At 38.7% G+C, this 17,919-nt stretch overlaps 1 long non-coding RNA gene across 1 annotated transcript in view; it reads left to right on the forward strand.

Annotated features, from left to right (window-relative positions):
• The window catches only part of LOC114678401 (uncharacterized), a 280,951-nt gene that overhangs the window by 75,793 nt on the left and 187,239 nt on the right, over positions 1 to 17,919 (forward strand). The gene's annotated exons all lie outside the window — the stretch shown is intronic.

A 17,919-nucleotide genomic window follows, 5' to 3' on the forward strand; every position in this document is an offset into this window, starting at 1 on the left:
TGAACTGAGAATTTCAATCAAGGAATTTAACTGCTGATGAATGTACTATGTAGAGGCAGCAAATATTTTTAAATTGTTCTAGATATTACCTAATAAATACTTACCAGATGTAATATCTAAAATTAATCTCATGTACCGAAGAATCGATTTTATTTTGACGACAAAGAATGACAGGTCCAAGAGCAATGCTGGAAAATTGATTTGTCTTACATCCCCACCCCCTCCACTCCTGTTATCACTGTGTGCCTCTTCAACAAATGTGTGCATATGTGTACACACAAAACACACCCTCTGCCAGCCCAGCGGGAAACCGCACGGCAGGCAGGGACAAGCGCACAAACGGAAGCCCACATACCACATGTCTAAATAGTTGAAAGGTATAAATCCAGCTAAAAACTACTAAATAAAATATGCTCTATCCACTTAACTTGATAAATACAGTTTCCTAACAACTTGACAGGGCAGGTTCTAATTCAGAATATGCAGACTCAGTGCTTTGTGCCTAAATATTGAGGCTCTAGGAAAAGCAGTTCCCCACTTTCAAGACATTCACCTTCTCTTTGGAACTTCGACTTCAGCTTTTACTATGACGGGCCTGGGAATTGTGTACACCCCACAAAAACAGCCACCATCCCTTGGCCACCCTTTGGGTCCACTGCATGGATGCCGTGGCATGGTCTGCCTTCGAAGGGTGGTCCCAGGGAAGATACTTGCCCGCATCTGAGGAATGGGGGCAAGGCCCTTTAGCAGGGCAACTCTGGGCTCTCTGGGTAGCTGAAATATGGTCTAAAGGGGAAATGTGGGCTCTGGGTGGAAAAGGTATATTGGCCACTGCACAAGTCTCACCCCACAGGGGTGGTGTCGCCAGAGAAAGTAAAAGTAGGACCTCTAAAAAAAACAGAGTCCAGGGAAGCACTATACTCCTCTTCAGTGACCTAGGATCCTCAGTTATTACATATTTTTCCATAACTTTTTTTCTTTTTTTCTTGCGACAGGGTCTTACTCTGTTGCCCAGACTGGAGCATATTGGCCTGATCTCAGCTCACTGCAACCTCCTCCTCCCAGGCTCCAGCAATTCCCCTGCCTCAGCCTCCCGAGTAGCTGGGATTACAGGCATGCACCACTACCGCCTGGCTAATTTTTTTTTTTTTAATTTATTTATTGTATTTTTAGTAGAGACAGAGTTTCACCATGTTGGCCAGGCTGGCCTCGAACTCCTGACCTCAAATGATCCACCCGCCTCAGCCTCCTAAAGTGCTGGGATTGCAGGTGTGGGCCACCACGCCCAGCTATCAAAACCGTAAATACTTAATTCATCCTAAATTGCAAGCAATTGCTAACAGAATAAAGTGTTTTTCCTCCTAAAGACTTTTTCACTTGTACTGAAGCTTCCATTACAAACACTCTGATGGCTGAGTTTCAGGTCATGGTATAATGGGAGGGCAGGAGAAGTGAGTCAAGAAGGGAAAAACAGGCATTGCTTCTTCTTTTATTTTATTTTTTGAGTTCCAGGGTACATGTGCAGGATGTGCAGGTTTATTACATAAGTAAACGTGTACCATGGTGGTTTGCTGCACCTATCAACCCATCACCTAGGTATTAAGCCAAGTATGCATTAGCTCTTTTTCCTAATGCTCTCTCCCCCACATCCTCCCCCAACAGGCCCCAGTGTGTGTTGTTCCCCTCCCTGTATCCATGTGTTCTCATTGTTCTCACTTATAATTGAGAACATGCGCTGTTTGGTTTTCTGTTCCTGCATTAATTTGCTGAGGATAATGGCTTCCAGCTTCATCTATGTCCTTGCAAAGGACGTGATCTTGTTTCGTTTTATGGCTGCATAGTATTCCATGGTGTATATGTGCCACATTTTCTTTATACAGTCTATCATTGATGGGCATTTGGGTTGATTCCATATCATCGTTATTGTGAATATTGCTCCAATGAACATATGCATGCATGTATCTTTGTAACACAATGATTTATATTCCTTTGGGTGTATACCCAGTAATGGGATTGCTGGGCCAAATGGCATTTCCAGTTCTAAATCTTTGAGGAATCATCACACTGTCTTGCACAATGGTTGAAATAATTTCCATTCCACCAACAGTGTAAAAGTGTTCCTATTCCTCCACAACCTCGCCAGCAGTTGTTGCTTCATGGCTTTTTAATAATCACTATTCTGATTAGTGTGAGGTGATATCTCAGGCCTTGCCTCTTGATGCTATTAACCATCTGCTCACGTATTCCCCTAAAGCAAACTTTGATCAGCAGAGGTAAAGGACACAGGAACCAGGAGGCCTCAGTTGTAGTTTTGTTATGCTCTAAACTCATTTTGCTGCCTAAATTAAGAGACTTTGAGAAAGCTCCAATCTCTCTACCATTCAATTTCCTTTTTTCTTTTTTTTTTTTTTTTTTGAGACAGAGTCTCACTCTGTCGCCCAGACTGGAGTGCAGTGGCACGATCTTGGCTCACTGCAACCTCTGCCTCCCGGGTTCAAGTGATTCTCCTGCCTCAGCCTCCTGAGTAGCTGGGATTACAGGCACCTGCCACCAGGCCCGGCTAATTTTTTGTATTTTTAGTAGAGACGCGGTTTCACCATGTTGGTCAGGCTGGTCTCGAACTCCTGACTTCAGGTGATCCACCCACCTCGGCCTCCCAAAGTGCTGGGATTACAGGCGTGAGCCACCGTGCCCGGCTCAATTTCTTATTTTAAAAAGTATAAGAAAATTAGAGTAAACCAAAATTTTGCAAAAGGTATCCTAAAGGCTGTTAGTAAATACTGCTTGAAAATAGGTGGCAGGGGAGGAAGTAGCAGGGGGTGACCCACGGTCAAATTAATGTACTTCACATTTGAGTTAAATCGTGTGAAAGTTTATTTCCTACTAATGTATATTTTAATTATCCAAGAGTAGGCATAGAGTATATAGTGCTCCTTAATGTTATTAGAACAAGGAATCACTGTTTAAAAGAGCATCTAATTGAATTAGTGACCCTCCGAACACATGTCAAAAGTGAAATTCTGTGTAGTCTCCTGAGAGATGAAATATGTCCTTCAAAATAATTTCACTACAATACATTTTCTGACTCAGGGGATTTTTGTCAGTTTGGTCTCAAGGCAAACATTGAGTGTAAAGAAATAAAATGCAATGATAATGATACAGGGATGGCAAATTCCATTGGCTAATATTCTACGTTTATGTGGAATAATGAACTAATTCAAGATTTTAATATACTAAAGTATTTAAAATTTAAATTATTGCAGTGATTACATAGTTTCCTATTGCTGTTATAACAAATAACCACAGACTTAGTGGTAGATCATATGATGCATTAGTTTTCTATTGCTGTGTAACAAAATACCCCACACTGTGACTCAGAGTCCTGTGTCACAATGTCAATGTCAATCTAGATGTCAGCCAGCACTGAGTCATCCAAAAACTGGACTGGGACTGGAGGATTCACTTGGCCCCCACCGTCGCTGGTTTTGAAGCTGGAGGAGTGGGCCAGTGATGCCAGTGGTCTTTAAAAGCTGGAAAAGGCAAGAAAATAAAATCTCCCCTACGTTCTGCAGGAAGAAAGCAGCCTTCAGATGCTTTGATTTTAGCTCTGAGAGACTCATGTTGAACTTCTGATCTATGAAGCTGTAAATACACATAAATTTCTGTTCTTTGAAGCCACTAAGTCTGTGGTTGTTATAGCAGCAATCAGAAATGATGCAATCACTGTAGTAATTTAATTTTTAATACTTTAGTATGTTAAAATCTTGAATTAGTTCATTATTCCACATAAATAGAGAATATTATCTAATGGAATTTGCAGTCTCTGTATCATTAGCACTGCATTTTATTTCTTTATATTAACACTCAAGGTTTGCCTTGAGACCAAGTTGACAAAAATCAAAATCTCCTGAGTCAGAAAATGTATTGTGGTGAAATTATTTTGAAGGACATATTTCATCTCTCAGGAGACTACACTGAATTTCATTTTTAACAACAATTCTTGTGGGAACTGTTAGAAGAGATGGGACTTAAAAATTGCAAGGACAAGTCTGAATAGGATAGAAGGTTGAAAATGCCCACTTAAAAATAAACTTTATTGTTCAAAAATTTGTGTATAAAAATAGTTGAAACCATTTTATGTCAGTATTGGAGTTAAATCAGGGTAGAAAAGAAGATATTAACTTACCCAGTAAAATGTACTTAATATTTATCATTTGAAACATGTTTTCATTTGAATACCTAATAGCAATGTAGTATAAAGTTTAGGGGAGACTATAAAGAAGCTTAAGACCTAATCGCTAATCTTGGAACATGGACAACCTAAATGAGAATACAAGACAAAATATTAAACATTAAATTACAGTTAAAATTGATATCAGAAGAAATGACAAACTAGTGGGTGATTAATTTCCAAATAAATGATTCAGAGAATAAATTATATAGTACTTCAAATGAAGGAAATATGATCAAAGAGACAAGGAAAAACACCACAATGTAGATGGTATTATATCTAGGTCTTTAAAATGGCAAGAAATTGTGTAGTATAAAGAGGAAAGGAATGCTAAGCAGCTGCTTTAGAGGTAGGAAAATACTTATATCATTATACAAATCACCCTGCATTATAGTTATGGGTTACCTGTTTAGGAATTGCTTGAAGACAAGATCATGTTTCACATTTGTACACCAGAATTTATGCAAGTCCCAAGCACATAGTACAAACTCAATACATATTTTTATTGTATATATTTCAGGTATATAACATGATGTTTTCATATACAAAGTGAAATGATTACAACAAGTAAGCAAATTTTACATCACCTTCCATAGTTAATTCGTGTGTGTGTGTGTATGCGTGTGTGTGAGTGTCAAGAGCATGCAAAATATATTCTCATAACAAATTTTTAATACGATATTATTTATAGTCCTCCTGCAACACATTAGCACTCTAAACTTATTCATCGTACATAACAACAAGTTTTATCCTTTGAACTACATCTCCCTATTTTCTTTGTTTCCCTGCTCCTGGTAAACACTATTCTACTGTTTCTATGTATTTGATTTTTTTTTCTTTTTAAGATTCCACATATAAATGAGATCATGCCACATTTGTCTTTCTGGGTCTGGCTTACTTCGCTTAGCATAATGTTCTCCAGGTTCATCATTGTTGTCAGTATGTCCTTTTTTAAGGCTGAAAAAATACTCTTCTCTGTGTGTATATCACAGCATTTTTATCCATTCTTCAGCAACAGACACAGGTTCTTTCCGTGCCTTGGCTATTGTGAATAATGCTGCTGTAAACATGGCAGCACAGATATCTCTATGAGATATTGATTTCATTTTCTTTAGGTACATATCCAACAAAGGGATTCCTTAGTCATATGTAGTTCTACTCGATGAATATTTAGTGAGTGAGACAGATGACTGTTAAAACAGCGAGTCTTTTTTTTTTTTTTTTTTTTTTTGAGATGGAGTCTCGCGCTGTCGCCCAGGCTGGAGTGCAGTGGCGCGATCTCGGCTCACTGCAAGCTCCGCCTCCCGGGTTCACGCCATTGTCCTGCCTCAGCCTCCTGAGTAGCTGGGACTACAGGCGCCCGCCACCGCGCCTGGCTAATTTTTTGTATTTTTAGTAGAGACGGGGTTTCACTGTTGGTCTCGATCTGCTGACCTTGTGATCCGCCCGCCTCGGCCTCCCAAAGTGCTGGGATTACAGGCGTGAGCCACCGCGCTCAGCCTGACTGTTAAAACAGTGAAGTGATACTGAAAAAAATTTTTTTCACAAAAATAAATCTGAAAGTATTTTATGAGATGAATTGAAATCCAAAAAGAGACTTAGATCCCTGTTAAAAGGTTGTATTAACTTTCTGAGAAGAAGACAATAAAAACATGAACTGAGGGTTGACAATGAGAAAGGAGGGGATCTAAGAGGATCTAAGACACAACAATAAGAAGGAAACGACATAATTTGATGAATCTTTAGATCTTGAGGCAAAAGGAGAGTCAAGACAAAGTTTGAAATTCGGATCCCATCTAACCATAATAGTGATGCTTCAGTTAACAAGAATGAGGAATTGAGAATGAGAAGACAATTTTAAGGAACTTCAAAATGGTGAGTGAAGTATGATAGATATGAAACACACAAGCACCGTGGGAGTGTGTTCCAGTAATTCCGGAGGGAGGACATAAACTTGAGAGCTATTTCACACAAATCGTAATTGGAGCCATGTGAGAGGATGAGATTACCAATGAACACCAAGAAGGAAAAGAGTAAAGACACAATTTAGGAAGCTCCTGCATTTAAAGAAATAAAGGAAAAAAGAGAAGCTAGCAAAGGAAAGAGAAAAAGCAGAGATGCCCACAGGAGGCATGGGACAGATAGAACAGGTCAGCAGTCAGGGCCAACTCCTTCAAAGTGAGAAAAGGGGTCTTTCCATTTAGGAAGTGGTTTTGGATTCGTGTTAGGTGGCAACTTGTGACCACGGAGGAAGTACTTTCAGAAGAATGACTAAGAGAGCAATTAAAATCATGTATCTCAAAAATCTTTTTGATTCTGAAATTTATTAAACCAAAAATTGACATTTGGAAACTAAAATAATGGCACTCTCCAATAAGAAGTATCCAATATCCCATCACACCTTCACTTCTGTAATTTCTCCTGGGTGTATATTCAAAGTAGCCCAAGTAACTGCATGTTAGTGGAGCAGTTAATGGCCAACATGCCCATCCATCTGTGTAAGCTCAGGTGTGTGTGTACTGGAGGGCTAGGGTTCCCTACACCTTGAATCCAGTGAGGTTGAGAACAGAAAGGACCCAGGAAATTCAATTTTATCCTGGTAGGAACAGAGATCTATAATCTAGGTGATCCCAGTGCTCTTCTAGTAGGGCATCCAAGTAAATTGTGGGCATTTCTTTATTCTTTTGGCAGAGAGCACCTAATGTCTGAAGCACAGAAGAAAGATAGTCACCCCTCTCCCAACCAAATGATTGATGCAGTAACATTTTCCCATGATATACACCATGATATAGAATAGAAACAGTTTCTTTTAAGACAAGGACTACCTTTACCAAATTTATAGTAAGAATATACAGTGTGCCTGTAAGATGAAAACACGTTAAATTAGCAAAACTTTGGGTTCAAAAAGGTGTATCTCACACGCCAGTAGATGAAGTACACTGCCTCCGCTCATGCTGACATTTTTGTCAACACACTCTGCTGATTATTCAGGATAACATTTTTCATAATTGGCAAGGCCATGCCCCCTGCGTGGACTTTCTCAGTGAGTGTTGAAAATTGCTAAATACAATTTATGTAATTTATTTTTGTCAATGACCTTATTAGTACTTCCACTGCCGAACTGTATTTGTGGGTGGATGTGTGTATGAAAATGCAGCCTTGACTTTTTCAAAAAAGAAGTTATGTAACTTTACACTTCATAAATTTAACAACCAAAATGTTATCTGTAAAAAGTGTTTCAGAGAAGCACTGTTTTACCACTGACTGGTTTGATGGGAGTTGATTAGATAATAGCTTTTCATCTGTGTGTTGTTACTGATACTGGCCACATTCCAGTTGGCTGCTAAGGTGTCTAAATGCTCCCAAACAAAAATTACCCATAAAACCTGTGACAGAGTTCTCTGAGATCATGGATACAGATCACTGCACATCTGGATGGGTTGTTTTGACTGAGTTTATAATGTCACATTCCTTGTAAACATGATACACCTGTCTCTGTTTAACAGCTAGTTTTTGAAGCTAAAGCATTTATTTTCTCCCAGAACTCAGCAATGCCACATTATTTACCGATATTGAACCTGGGAGTCACTAAAACATTCCAGGATTCCAACTATTTCATCTTCAGCTACAATAACCCTTTGCTTAGGTAAATTAGCAGGAAAAAAATCTGCTTTATTTTGTCATAAAAGGGGAAGTAAAGGAGAGACAATGAGAGGATCAAATAGTTAAAGGTTTCCATTACCTTTTAGAGATTAAAGACAGAGATTTGTAACTATTTTCATGTTTTACATGCTGAAAGTTATGTTTGCTGTTAGTGTTACAAAGAATCAATCACAAAACACCTTCTGTGAGCATCAAGTATATACAAGGCACTGTGCAACAGACTTACAAATCTACAAAGAAGTGTATCCCTGTTGTCACACTGCTCCAGAGGGGCTTACAACCCATTTAGGAGGATAGGATTGACACACATGAAAAGATACTAAACTGGACAGTAAATAGGTGTCAATCATGTGCAAGGTGGGAATAAAGCAGCTGATGAATGGCAGGTGCCTGGGTCCATAGGAAACAAGGATGAAAGCTGCCCTTTGATTTAAGACCTGATCTGCTGCCTGCCGAGTCAATCACTGGTTGCTACTGTGCCCCTCATCTCAAAATCACTGACTTCAAATGAGCCACTTTATTAGTGTAGACCTCAGGATTTATTTGCAGCCAGGGCCACAAAATATATATCAGATTTTCAGCTTCTCATCCCCAGCGTTCTGCTGCTAAGCCCCGACTACAGACTTCCATTCCCAAGGTGCATACACACACTCACACTCATCTCTATATTTACTGGATATATCAATCAAAATAATAACATTAGGAAGGAAACGTTGGTGCCAATACTTATATACTGCTAGGGCATTTGGAGTTGGGGTTTGAGTAATTTTCAGAAAAAACCCTTGGGGGCGTAGCTTCATAATTATGATGTATATAAAGTGGTGTAAGACAGCGGCATGGAAGATGAACAGTTTCTGAAGAAGAAAACACACTCATGGATTTTCTTTGTGACTATAAGACTTAACTGCTATAATTCAGTATTGGTGGATTAAACATTGATCTTAGCTCTTAGATCTTCTCATAATTCATTACTCCATTCCAAATACCTTTATCCAATACCTACTGTATGCCAGGTTCTGTGTGTGATAGGCACTGGGAAGACAAAGATTAACCCATCAGTCTCTGCACCCAAGAAGCTTGCAGTTTAGTGGGGGAGAGACAAGAAAATAAGCTATGGAGAAGGAAGCATGTGATTCCACAGGAGCACAGAAGAAGAAAGGAGGAAAACCAAGAGGGAATGATGCCTGGGATGAATATTTAAAAGACAAAAAGAAAGGAAAAGACACAGCAGGAAAAGACAACACGTGTTGTAGTTTCATGGGAGCCCCAAAATAACACCCCTTTTCTCAAAATAATAATCAATTGAGACATAATCCAAAGAAGACAGCAAAGGGGGACTGTTATAAACTGAGTGTTTCCCCCTCAAAATTCATATGTTGAAATCCTAACCCCCACTGGCATGGCATTTGGAGGTACTAGGAGGTGGGCCTTTGGGACGTGATTAGTTCGTAAGAGTGGAGGAGTCATAAATAGGATGTCTTTGCAAAAGGGACCCTGAGAATTTCTTCATCCCTTTCTTCTATGTAATGGTACAGAAAGAAATTGGCAACCTGGAGGAGGGCCCTCATGAAAACCTGACCGTGCTGGCACCCTGATCTTGGACTTCCAGCCCGCAGAACTGTGGGAAATAAATCTATGTTGTTTATAGTCCCCTCAGTCTATGTCTATGGTAGTTTGTTACAACACCCCCAACTGATTGAGACAGGAGCCACGAAGAAAACCTTAAAAACAGGCTCAGGTGGAGGATACAGGTGGCATGTGTGGGCAAGCGGACTCTAGACTCTAATAGTGATTTGGTCAGACAACCAGTTGCAGGCAATGCTGGACCAGGAGAACATGAGGAGTCAAGGAGAATGGACCAGCTCCTGATAAAAAGAAAGAGAAGGAGCTGGCATACTCATGATCACTTTCTCTTTCCAAACCCTCCGACTAGAGAAGCCACAATCTACCTGCTCTGGAGTGAAGAGTGTGAGGATATGAAAAGGGAAATAAAGTCAGGAATGTTATTCTAGCAGAACTTCCTCCCTCATCATAGAAACACCAGACTAGAGAAAGAAATATTATTCCCTAACACTGTGCAAATGCACAGACATGGAAGAGTGGCATGACATGAGAGAGAAGCCTTCAATAAGTTGACACGGCTGAAATAAAGTACATATAAACAGATGTAGCTGAGGATGAGGCTGTTAGAGGCCATCTCATAAAGCACTGTGTTGTGGGCTGAATGCTAGTATCTCCTCAAAATTCGTATGTTGAAACCTCATCTCCTAATGTGATGTTATTAGGAGGTAGGGTCCTTGGGAAGTAATTAGGATTAAATGAGGTTGTGAGATTAGAGCCTTCATAAACCTGATTAGTGTCCCTATAGAGTCCCCAAAGAGCTTGCTCTCTCTTCACCATGTAAGGATACAGTGAAAAGTCAGCAGTTTGCAACCCAGAGGAGAGCCCTCACCAGAACCTGACCATGCTGGCACGCTGGTCTCAAACTTCCAGCTTCCGGAACTGGGAGAAATACATATCTGTTATTTTAAAAGCCTAGTCTACAGTACTTTATTATAGCATCCCAAATTAAGACATATTGAAAACAAGAAACCAGAAATTCTGTATATTTTAGACATCATGACCACAATATGAAGAACTTATTCCTTATACCAAATATAATCAGAGTTTTAATACTCTTAGGCCTGTGACCAAATGTTGGTGATGCTTTCATTCTGTAGGGAATATACAAGTTACCAAGAGTCAGCAGGTGAATAATGGCTAAATGATGGAAATAGTAAAAATAATACTAACTAGAAGCAACAAACCATCCCTTCTGCCTGTCTATTCCTTTTTAGTGTCTTCTAAACCACAGTGTTACTGTGAAAGTTTTAAAGTGGTATACAGTTATAGAAATTTTATTTTCTATATCATCAAACAATCATTCTTAAGAATATGAGTGGACATAGTTTTAAAGTTATTAATTGTTGACTATATTATTAAAAAAAAAAAAAAGATCAGGCTGGCCGCGGTGGCTCACGCCTGTAATCCCAGCACTTTGGGAGGCCGAGGCAGGTAGATCATGAGGTCAGGAGTTCAAGACCAGCCTGGACAAGATGGTGAAACCCCATCTCTACTAAAAATACAAAGAATTAACTGGGCTTGGTGACAGCACCTGTAGTCCCAGCTACTCGGGAGGCTGAGGCAGAGAATTGCTTGAAACTGGGAGGCAGAAGTTGCAGTGAGCCGATACCATGCCACTGCACTCCAGCCTGGGCAACAGAGCGAGACTCCATCTCAAAAAAGAAGATCAATTCTGCCAAAACATTTCCTCTCAACTTCCAGCAAAATTAAGATTTTGTTTTGGCCAACGGAAACAACTTCTGAAGGGATGAAGGGACATTAATACAATTGTTTTTATTAACTGCATTGTTAAGATGAGTACCCTGAAACATTTTGTCTGGTTTTATCTATAAAAGATAATATGGAAGGCCTTAAATAAAAATGTGTAATGTGTGTGTGTGTGTGTGTATGCACATGTCTGTGTGTGTATAAGAGACAAACATGAGATACTTCAAATTCTTTTCAGAAGAAAATGTTTAAATGTTTAAAAATAAGAAGTTAAACATAAATACATACACGTAAACGCCAAATACAAAGCAAAAACATTCTAACAGCGGTCCTCCGTTGTTTCTCTGTCCATTAAATAAAAATTGCATCCGCCTGAAGTTTTCTCCTCTAATGGTACTCAAAGATCCCGAACAGAAAACAAAGTACAGGTGCCTTTATTTGCATAGTGTCACCTCACCTAAAGAAAATCCCTCCCCTGCTCCTCTCCACTCTCCTGGGCTAGGGAAGTCCTTTGATTCTTGCTGCTGAAGTTCCTGTTTGCTCTCAGTATTGTTCGATCACTCAGGGCACAGCAGAACAGCATGTAGCTGTTGCCTTTTTGGCACCGGCTTGATATTCAGCAGTGGGTGGTTTCTCACCAGTTTGGTTTTTGCTTTAGGACAATGAGTGACAAGATGTTAGTTCACACAGTACGACTTATGTAACTTACAAAAGAAAAAGATCAGGCTGGAGGTTTGTTCAGCAAATCAGCAAGATTTTCAAAACAAGAATAAAAGTCTTTTCCCTGCATCTCAAAATAAGGTTGACTTGGCCAAACTAAAAAAGGGCAACTCAGTCAAGAAAATGAATCGATATGTTGGGTTAATGCCATTCAAAATAGCCAGACTGGATTCCCTAAAGAAGATGTCTTTTAGGTGGAGGGGGTTGAAAACAGAAAATATTATTTATCAATGTGTTTATTTATTTACACAGTGGCCATGATACTATAAGGAGTCTAAACCTAGAGGAACAAGAGTTCTGCCCCAGAGTTTCAAGAAACTAAAATTACATGGGAAAATTTTGCTTGATTCTAATAAACTCACGTAAATGCTTGTCTCTTGCTTAGAATATTTTTAGCTCCACAAAGATTGGTTGTTAGAAAGTCAAACATTCCTTCACATGAAAGCACTGTAATAGTCATTTTTTAATTTGCGAACTAGTGTATTTGAGGTGTCAGTTGTGATTTGTTTTCATAGCTACAGGGAAAACTTCCTGAGAAGTCATATAAAAATTGTGAAAACTCAGAGTCTAGATTTCTGAATGAATCATGAATGTTCACATTTGACTCTTCCTCTTTGCTTCCTAGAAAAAACAGTCACATAGCAAGAAAAATTTCCAAGATTGTTCAATGTTTAATTACTAAGTTTTCATGAGTGTTTTTCTAAAAAAAAATAGAGTCTATGCATTCCTCTGGAGTCTGTAATTCTGACCTCAGTATTCTTTCCTATAGTTATGTCTTAAGGGGACAATGTTTCCCCACATTTAAAAAGGCAGGTTGGTTTTAACAGGCAATTTATTGCCCATACCCACTACCCACTAGCCATATATATATATTCCTTTTTAGGATTGTCACCCAATATAATAATAGACATGTAAGATTTTTCCCCTTATACCTCTAAGAAGTTAACATTTCCCACATACCTTTGAAAACAAAGTAAAAGCAAAATAGCTTCCACAACAATTTTACAATCTGAGTTTTAAAATATAACTAGAAGTCAAATACATTGAAAAGCCAACGAAACATGGTTTCAGGAAGCTAAAAGCAAATGCACATCTTTTATAGAGCAAGGTTCTATATTTTTCTAAGTCAGAAAAAGTATTAGAAGGGTTATTAGCAGTAAATAAAGCATAAAGGTAGGGTCATACTGTGGAACAGTCATTGTGTTAGTAACAAAAGAAATGGACTCATGCAAGCTTACCACTAACCACTTGATCTCTCTGACTTGACCTTTCTGAGATGCTGGACAATAGCTGCTCTATTCACCCACTAGACCAGGTGGTTGTGAAGTTCAACTCGCATCATGTATGTAATGGTGCTTCACAAATTGTAATATACTTAGAAAAAGGTTAGCAGTTATTGTGTAAATGTGAGGTGTTATGATTTTGTTAAGATGAGGTGAAAGCTGCTATTCTTATTCTTCTATTCTCACTTTAATTCCTTATAAAAAAGGATGACTTAAAAAGTCAATTCATGATAATAAAATCTCCATGAATCAAAGTAGCAATATTTTCAACTTATTTCTTAAGTTCTCACTTCCATCCTGTAACCCAATTATGTCACATAACCCTATGCTTTTAGATATGGAAAGAACATTTGTCATTTTGTAGTCCCAAATCATATTATAGACAAGGAGACAGAGGTACAGATATAAAATGATATGACTAAGGTTATGCCTAAAAGGACCTCGCCATAAGCATAAGAAGTCAGTAGGCAGTGAAGAGTGAGGATTCCTTCTCAATGTTTTGGCTACCACTGTGGCTGATGATAGTTTTAAGAAACAGTACTGGAGTCATTGATGGCCAATAGGTATCTGCAAGAGCACAAACATCATTTCTATGAAAGTTACAAATAACAATCAAATTTGGTCACCTGTTTTATTTTGTTTGAAAAGTGTCCATGCTGATTGAACAAACACATTCAGGCACGGCACATCTGTGCTGTGTAGTGCTGCATAGCTTTCATCACCCTAAGGCTGTTCGTTGAGAGAGACCAGCTTCATGCTGAACTCAGCATGAGGACAACAGGGCAGGACACCAATTAGTGGAGGCATTTGCACCAACTTGACAGAACACTGTGCAGGGAAGTTCACGGGAACCAAAGCAATAGTGAAAGCATGTCCTTTGGCAGTAAATAATTAAACTGGAAGTAAAAACTTTATCCTTCATAGATGGAAGTTTGATTTATATTCAAGAAAATCTGCAGCCTTCAGAAAAATTAATCAGTTACCAATCCCACGTGATCTTGATGAAGCCATGAGAAATTGCACTGTTCTCCTGTACTGCACTTTCTATATAATCTAAATTCACTTTTTTGACCTTCAGCAGAATAGGATTGGAGGCAGAGGTCATGACTGTGAGTTAGCATAGTATCAAATAGATGCTGTCAGGACCCCAAATCCCTACTCCCTGAAAATAAACACTATTTGCTTGTCTGGCCAGCTAATGCCATATTTTGTAGTTCACAAGTTTCATTTAACTATAATTTTTAACTTTATATTTGCTAAGTTTTTACAACATGAATTGTTTTTAGAGAAAAAAAGAGTGAGATAAGTAGCCATGTATTGGCTGTGTTTTTTGTAGTACATGTTTTGCTTTTAATCCTAATTTCCTGATCTAATTCCCTCTTGGCCTATTTCCATTCAGAGTGCTCTGCTAGAAAATACTAGGAAAAGATCACAAATCAAATGTCTTATGATAATATCCTCAGAAATTTTAAGCAGCTCTAAGAGATTTGGCCTCAGACCCAAACATTTACATGATCGCTCAATTTTAATGAGGTCAAACAAGCTGCTTGGCATCTGGCCGGTGCTCAAGGTCTTGGCCTGAGTGGGGAGGGCCATCTTGTTCTTACAGAGAACGTAAGATACACTGACAGGTGATAATGTAATGCATGAGGCTGCTGCCCTTGGCCATTTCATCTTTTCAACCCTCTGGATTCCCAGAGGCAACATTTTGGCCAGATGTAAACAGTTTTACCAGTAGCTAAGGATCTGAAGAATAACCACATTTTGCAGAGAAGCATTTTAGAGGATTTAAGTAACCCCCTAATATTTGTCACAATGGGTTCATCAACCTGAGAAGAGAAGAAAGAAAACAGACCTCTGGAAGTGCTAAGCAGAGTGACGGAGGCTACTAAGGAGTCAAATTAATACAGCTGTATTTTCATCTTGATTTTAGACAGCCAACTCTCGAGTATTAAAGTCACATCAAAGATATATGTTCCTTTATAACTCCTCCATTGTAAATATTATCTTTGAAAAAATTAAATTATTCTTGAGTAGGCTCTTTTTTCATCAAGTAACAGCAATGTATTTAAGTCTACTTAAATCTTATTTAAATAATTTACTAATTCTATAGGGTTATTCAATAGAAACCAAGATTGAATTAAAAAAAAAATTTAAGGAGAGCAATCTCAGATGTAACTCACTTGACAAACAATTGCTTATGTTTTTTATTCTAATTATCAATACGAAATTTTCGTCTTAATATCTTGATTAGTACAGAGCCTGCCATGATACCAGTGAGGGGCCTTGTCACCAAATGTGGGAAGGAGAAAAGCACCTATAAATAATCTTAACACTTACTTTTACAATAAAGCATTGAGATTAATACATATATATGGTGTATTAATCTGCTCTCACACTGCCATAAAGATACTGCCTGACTCTGTAATTTATAAAGAAAAGAGGTTTAATTGACTCACAGTTCTGCATGGCTGGGGAAGCCTCAGGAAACTTACAATCATGGCGGAAGTAAAGGGGAAACAAGAATCTTCTTCACAAGGTGGTAGGAGAGATAGAGAGAGAGAAAGAGAGAGAGAGAGCACACCAGGGAAACTGCTAGACATTTATCAAAGAACCAGATCTCATGAGAACTCCCTGACTATCGTAAGAACAGCATGGGGGAAACTGCTCCCGTGATCCAATCACCTCCTACCAGGTCCCTCCCTCAACACCTGGGGATTACAATTCAAGATGATATTTGGGTGGGAACACAGAACCAAACTATATCATATAGGAACCCAAAAGTAAAAACAGTAAAATCATTCTCTACTAATATGATGTTACCTTAGAATCCACAAAATCCCACTTTTTCATACATTTAAAGGGTTATGAAGAAAGTAGAATTTTAAATCACAGAAATGAATATTAAAACTTGGTTCAGTTGACTTGTAAATAACAGCAAGCTACTTTATTATGGAGGTTGTGAATGTTCTCTAATAGAATTTCAGGCCAGGCATGTTGGCTCACACCTGTAATCTCAGCACTTTGGGAGGCTAAGGTGGGCGGATCACTTGAGGCTAGGAGTTCAAGAGCAGCCTGGTCAACATGGTGAAACCTCATCTCTACTAATAATACAAAAACTAGCTGGGCATGGTGGCACGTGCCTGTAATCCCAGCTCTTTGGGAGCCTGAGGCAGCAAAATCGCTTGAACCTGAGAGGTGGAGGCTGCAGTGAGCTGATTTCGTGCCACTGCAGTGAGCCAAGATTGCATCACTCCACTCCAGCCTGGGCAACAGAGCAAGACCCTGTCATGAAAAATAAAAATAAAAAAATAATTTGAGAAAGTACTTATTATAAAATGATGTTGAAAATATAAGGCAAACAAAGTAAAAAACTCAGTGGCTTTCCTAATTCCTAACAAGAGAATTACCATATGGATAAGCAGTCACGCAGGAAAAGACTATTTTCTGAGACCAAAGAGAAGCTCTGTAAGTCCCTCTCATGTTAAGTCTGTCCTACTGTCGAGAATATGTGTATGGGGTAGAAATTATTTCCCCATCTCTAATATTCTTTTGCCACGTACTGAACAGCCTAAGGACATGGTCTTAGGTTGTAGAGATCTTTAAAAGGTACTTTTCTGTGTCACTACAAGAATGCAGGCAGAAGACCAGGGTTGTTCTGCACTAGGAGCACCCTCCATCAGAACTTCCTGCAATGTTAGAAATGCACCATAACTGTACCATCCAGTATGTCAGCCATTACCCTCATGTAATCAAATGTAGCTACCATGACTGAAGAACCAAATTTTTTATTTTATTTTTATTTTATTTTTGTCTATTTTAAACTTAAAAAGCTACATGGGTCTAGCGGCTTCGACATTGGATAGAACAGTTGCAAAAGCAAACATAAAGCTTGTGGGTCGGTAATCAACTAGATCTACTAAAAACATGCGTCAGTCTGTGCCATAAAGAATAAACTATTCCTCTTTGAAACATCTATGTTAGTTCTATCACCGCCATTGTTTCGGTTCTTTAATATCATCTGCTGTGGATTTCTAAAAATTGGGAAATTGAAAGCCAGGGTAGAAAATCTCATCAATTAAATCAGCACATTCCAGGTGACAGAAAATATTGGGAACCTGTTCACTTATCCACAGATCCCAGGTGTGAAGTTTACGTCATGTACTGCATTGTGTGGCCCTCTTCATATGTATGGCAAACTAGCCCATCAGCGACTATGAATAACAAAAGTTTTTTAGCTTAAAGAAAGAAATATAAACTTGACTTAATAAGAGTACTCTGACCAATGGAGGAGTTCTTTTAAGAATCAACTGTTTTCACCTCCCAGACAGACAGTCCAAGAAGAAACAAACTTGGTTGCATAAAGGAAAATAAAGATCAGATGCAAGGAGCTTCTTTCCAACTTCAGTATTAGGCAATGAAATAGGTTCCCAAAGGGTGACTTCAGAATCTCTAACAGGGGACATTGTCATACATGCCATCTGGTTTAGCTTACTGCTGTCATCCACTATATGGTATTTCTAGAATCGGGTATTTTATTTTAGCTGAATATGTTTCGTTGAGTATCTTACATAAAGGTCTAGCTATATTTTTTCCAGATTTTCAACTCCCACATAGTCTAGTGTGTATGCATAATTATTTCCTTAAAAGTATAAGTTCAGAGCTAAGGTTAATAAGATCTCATATATGTTG

This window comes from Macaca mulatta, chromosome 5 (assembly GCF_049350105.2).
Source record: "Macaca mulatta isolate MMU2019108-1 chromosome 5, T2T-MMU8v2.0, whole genome shotgun sequence".
Lineage (NCBI taxonomy): Eukaryota > Metazoa > Chordata > Mammalia > Primates > Cercopithecidae > Macaca > Macaca mulatta.